This window comes from Juglans regia, chromosome 2, assembly GCF_001411555.2.
Source record: "Juglans regia cultivar Chandler chromosome 2, Walnut 2.0, whole genome shotgun sequence".
Taxonomy (NCBI): domain Eukaryota; kingdom Viridiplantae; phylum Streptophyta; class Magnoliopsida; order Fagales; family Juglandaceae; genus Juglans; species Juglans regia.
Window position 1 is genome coordinate 35,395,617 of NC_049902.1, and position 6,016 is coordinate 35,401,632.

Below are 6,016 nucleotides of genomic sequence, written 5' to 3' on the forward strand. Positions count from 1 at the left end.
CAACATAAGTTGGTCACCTCGGCCAATAGATAGCAGTTAAAATGTTATTTTTTATTGCATTTTGTTGGAGATTAAACTTCCTTTAATGTATCATAGTTGAGTGAGTAATTATTTAATATATCATAGTTGAATAATTGGTTTTTTTTGGCAGATTATGTATAATGTTTATGTAAGTTAGCATTGTCGTAAGTATTGCATATGTAGTCCTATCACGTTTTAATGGTTATCTTGTTGATATCCATGATATTCAAGAAATTGAAACTAACTATTTATTAATTTTCTGTCTTTATATATTGCGTTGGACAATATTTTTCTCTATTCATCCATGATATCCATGATTTTGTATATGAAGCATTCCAAAGCATTTGACCAGCCTAGTGTAAGGGCTGTGAATCTCAAAGCATAAAGCTTTGACCTTCTCTCTGCCTCTTTTGGTTAGAAGCCATACAGCTTCATAAAGTTTCATGCTCAAAATTAGGAATAAAATGGCTCTGCCTCTGCACTTACTAGGATTGTACGTTGAAGTGTGAATACAAAGATTTTATACAAGCTAATGTTATTGCAATTATATAATCACTTCAATTTATCTCTCATTATTGAAGTGTGAATACAAAAATTGTAAGCTGATAATCACAAGTGGATTTGTTGCTGCTATTACTTCTTTTTTTTTCTAATCTTTGTTTTCTGGGTTGTGAGATTGTGAGACTCATTTGATAAATTGTGACCTTTTATTCGATTTTCAGATTGTGAGACTCTTTGGATCATAATGACCTTTTTGGGTGAGTTGGGAAGAACATACATTCATTCATACATTCGTATTGATGTCCATGGAGTAGTTGGTTGTTGTCATGTTAAAAAAGTATACCAGATTATTCTACTAACAGTAGGATGAAGTGCACTCCTGGATTATTCTGAACTTCAGTCAACTAAAAAGTAAACAAGTTGTTGGCCCGTGGCCTGCCGAATATTTTGTAGCTATGTAGTATTCTAGTTGCTATTCAAATTGATTGTGCAGATTTGCACATTAATCATGATTGTTTTGTTATTCCTTGGCCTTCTCAATAGATATTTATACTTCTTAATTTTGATTCCCTAGTTGCTAGTGCCGTTTTCCAATGATGGTTTTGTCATGCAATTTATTGCACTTGATTAATATGTATAGGGGTGGGATTTGCTTTATTTTGGTGGTTGAGAACTTGAATCATTATCTTGCATGAACACAGCTTGTGATTTTTTTGGATCTTATATCTATTACTTCTCGTAACTTCTTCATTTTCAATATGTTCTACATGTAATTTTTATTATGACAGCATTATCTAAGAATCCAAGGTCATAAGTGATAAGTTATACGATAAAATATTTTATAAAATTCATTTTCTCATAAATTAAAAAATGATCCACCCTCTGCATTTGTCATAATTATTTTTTCTTAACACAAATTCAAGTGAATACGCAGTGTGTGCACCCTAAGCCCCATGACTATAAAACCCCTTCTTCTCAAACTGACTGGAAGCACATATGTCAAAGTTCAATTTCAGTTGAAAATGCATGCCATGAAATTAATTTTCCTTTTAGTTATTAGTGCTTACTAGTCCATATTTTCATTGATTAAAGCTATCTTTTTGTGAACCTAATCAAATTAATTTTACTTTTACTTGTTTTGTGTGCAATTGCAATATTCAAAATCATGTTTTGTTGTTTTGTACAATCAAAATCATGACTTATAGATATATTTTCAGTTTTTTTAATACAATAAATGATGTGCACAGGATTAGGAATAGAACCTACCAAAGGGAGCAAGTTCTTAAAGCTAAGAGGGTGCAATTTTTTTTTTTTAATTTTTTGAAATATCTTTTCCGGCTCTTCGCAGAAACATATTTGCGGCAATTTAATATCGCTAAAAAAGCTTTTTGCGGCGAAAATTGCCCGCTGGAAATACTAATAGCGACGATAATTCAAAATCGCTAGAAAAAATATTGAGTTATTTGCGGCATTTTTTGAACATTTTGCAATGAACTATATCGCTGCAATTGACTTTTCTTAGCGATTTTAATGGTAAATGGAAATGTCATTTTTGTCGATTTTTTTAACATTTGCGACGAACAAAAATCGCCGAAAATAGTAACTTTTTGCGACGATTTTTTCCTACTGCTAAAATTGATCAAAAAAGACACTTTAATTTTGTCGAAGATGTAACGAATTAAAAATCGTCAAAAATGCTCAAATGCAGCGATTGCTAGGGGTATTTGTAACGATTTTGAGAGTTGGAAAAGACCTAATTTCTTGTAATGAGTTTTTTTAAATATATATAGTAAATTTGGTATGATAATATATAAGAGATCCAAATAGCATGCATGCATCCATTTAGTTTAAAATATGGAGTATTTTGATCATGTCGTACGTATTTTGATCTTTATCGGAGCAATACTCATGTTGGGATCATTTGATCATGACATTCTTAGAGCATCCACATTAGCTTCTTCAAATAACATTTCATCTCTAAATTTAAATAACTTTATCAATAGTTGACCCACATTAAATTAGCCAAACACTTTTCATCCTAAATATCAACTACAGTAAATTCATCTTTTTCTTCAAATATGAAAAGCACTATTTTCACCTGCAAATACATTGTTTATTAATATTGGCTCTCTCTCCCGTGTCTTCTTTCTCTTTTTTCTTCCCTCTTCCTCTCCCACGTTTCTTCTTCTTTTCTTCGTTCTTTTCTTCTTTACTTCTCTCTCGCCTCTTCCTTTGTCCTTTTCATCTATTTTTTTTTTCTCTTCTTCTCTTCTTTCCTCTCCCGCATCTCTTCTTTCTTTCTCTTCTTCTCATTTTTTTTTCTCTTCTTCCCTGTTTCTCTTCTTCCCCATTTCTCCTCTTCCCCATTTCTCTTCTCCCGAAACCGTTCTCTCCCGCGACGACACTCCCCAGCACGGCACAGCAACAGCTTTTCTCCAACACGACAAGCACATGGTAAGATTCGAAACCCTAGCTGAAATTTCACTCTTGATTTTTATTGTTTGGGTTTGATTCGAAACCCTAGCCTTGATTCTACTTTTGATTTTATTGTTTGGGTTTGATTTTGTCGATGTTTGGGTTTGATTTTGTCGATGTTGTTTGAGTTCCCTGAACTGTCGATTGAGTGGGCTGAGCTTCTTGAATTCCCCTAAAGTTTGAAACATGGTCTCGGGTAGTTTGAAACATGTTTGTAATTATGGTCTCGGGTACTTTCTAAGATCTCGCTTGTCTTCATGTTTGTAAAGAATAGGATACCAAAATGTGAGGAGTGTGTTAAAAGAAGCAAGGAAAAAAAATTAGATGCTGAAATACACAGGCATTCCATCCAGAATTTCCCTTCTCTCCACCATGTATTGTCGGATCATTTGCTGGCCCTTTCTTAGGGAAATAAGTCTCTCTCTCTCTGCTATGATTGTGTTTGTGTAGCACTAAAACTATGAAAATCTAAGAAGATGAACAAAATCAAAACTAATTGGGAAGATGCAATATAGAGACCAAGAAAGTGGGATTGAAACAGAGGGATGCTCAAAAGTAAGCACCAAAAAATATTACCAAATAGCTACAATATAGAGTTACAAATAGAAAGGGAAGAGGAGGAAAAAAGACCCAAAAAAGAGGGAAAATGAAATCTGCCCATTGGATGCAGTCATCTAATCAAAATTCTTTTTGAGGAGCTTAATCTCAACCCATATAGGGAAAGCTAAATGGCATCGGTAATGGATTTGCTCTATTGAAAAGGGAAAGTCAAGTATAGTTGAAGTGCATGAAATGACCTTTAAAAAGCTTCAATCTAAAAAAAAATGAAAACAAAATATATGGGAAATCCTTTAGGTACAAGTCATGTCATTTCAGATATAACATATTGGAACATATTGGAAATCCTTCAAGTTGATATATGGGAAATCCTTTAGGCTAATATAACATATTGGAACATTAAATGGCATATAATTCAAATTTCTCTAACCAGATAAGCCCTTTATTTAAAAAAGATCTGACATGTATCTACTGCCCCACTTTGAAGCATACAAATGAAACAGACAAGCACACTCCCCTATTAATGGTAACTTTTTGGGCACAAAGCCTATATTCATTATTTTTTGTACCTTTTTAGGTAATATATTGTTTAATTATAAGATTTAGACTCATCCCACCTCTCTGTATATACAGTCTATATATATATATGAACTAAAAGTGAGTTCAAGACACCATGATGAGGTATTAGGAAGAGATTGGCACCATGCACATCTTCATCGAGTAAACAGTACTGTAGCAAAAAGTGAAGCAGTAAAGGCTATGATTAAAACTATGATTAAGCTAGGAATTCCTTTTTAGGAAGAAAGTGGTTCTGTTAAAAGGATGCTTTCTTTCTCACTGCAGTTTTATTGAAACTTTACAGTGCGCATGTAATACCATGAGCAACAAAAGGAGGTCAGAGTTTTCCCCAATTAAACTATTTAAGATTTTAAAACTCTTCTATGAAATCTCATGCTCCCCCCGTCTGCAAAAATATACTCTTACACACCCACCAAATTGACCAAAAAGCCTTATCTTTTTCAAACCCATTACACTTGTTTCAACAGTTGCAACTATATTTTATTAGGCTTCTCCTTTTCTTACATTTGACATATTTATATGTTCTTCCCATTTATATAAGCATATATACCATTCAATATATAAAACAAGTATTTTTTGTAAATAGTGGTGAATAGTTGGTCAGCTCATTCGAACGTATTTCTTGTTTGTAAATGTTAGCCCTGCTTGTAATGTTTAATATACCTGTCTTTTTTAAATCAAGTATTGTCTTTAAGCAAAGGTTTGATTAGACTTGCATGCATGAGATTATGTGTGAATATTTGAGATTGTGGTTGCTGTTCAGTAGCAGTGTTTATGAGTCTAGTCCTGATTTTTTATAATTATACTTGAATCAAGGATGGACACCACATTTGATGAAGATCATTTCTTTACCACTCTATTGCAAAGTGGTGAACAAGGGAGATCCACAACCGTAATGACTAGTAGCCATGATAATGTTGGACTCCAAGCAACACTATTGGAATGTGAAAAAATGTCACCTAATAAGAAAACACAACGAGGTGTGTCTTTCACCGTACAGGAGGACAATCTCCTCGTGTCGGCTTGGCTCAATATTAGCATGGATGCTATACGGGGGACGGATCAAAAATATTATCAAATGTGGAAGAGAATTAGCAATTATTACAATGAGCATAAAAATACTAGCATGGCAAATCGTTTTGGGGGGTCATTGACCAATCGATGGTCGGTGATTCAAAAATGCACAAATAAATTTTGTGCTGCTATGGCTTAAATAGAATCTTTGCATCCAAGTGGTGCGACAGAGCAAGATAAGGTATGAGTTTCTAACTAAATTTCATTTTAAATTTTCTTGCTAAAATTCTATTCTCACATTCTTGTTACATTCACATATTTAGATTGAAAGAGTTAAAATCATGTACAGAAAGACTGAGAATGCCACATACAACATGGAACATTGTTGGTGTCTCAACCAAAATGGCAGCAACACCTGTCCATGTTGTCAACTAGAAAGAAACCACATGGGAAATGCTCTGATAATATTGATATCGTGTGATGAAATTTTGTTTATTGGATTGTGAAAATGAAAATGAATATAATTATTGGAGATTATAGGAGGTTATGAAAATATAATTAATTATAAAATAAAAATTAATTATAAAAAATATAAATAATAATATTTTATTATTATAGAGAGTATGATAGTCAATCCAATGTAAACTTTAAGTTTTGAATGATTAGTTAAAAGTAAAAAAATTACATATTCTTTAAAATTTAAAGAATAAAATAACTAATCCAATACTAATACTCTTTAACTAGTTTGATTAAAGATCTCATTTGGGCTCGATTTGTCAATTGTGCCCCACAGCCTATTTGGGGAAAAATGGAACTCTCTCTCTCTCGATTGCCTATAATTATTATATAAACAGTAAAGCCATCATAA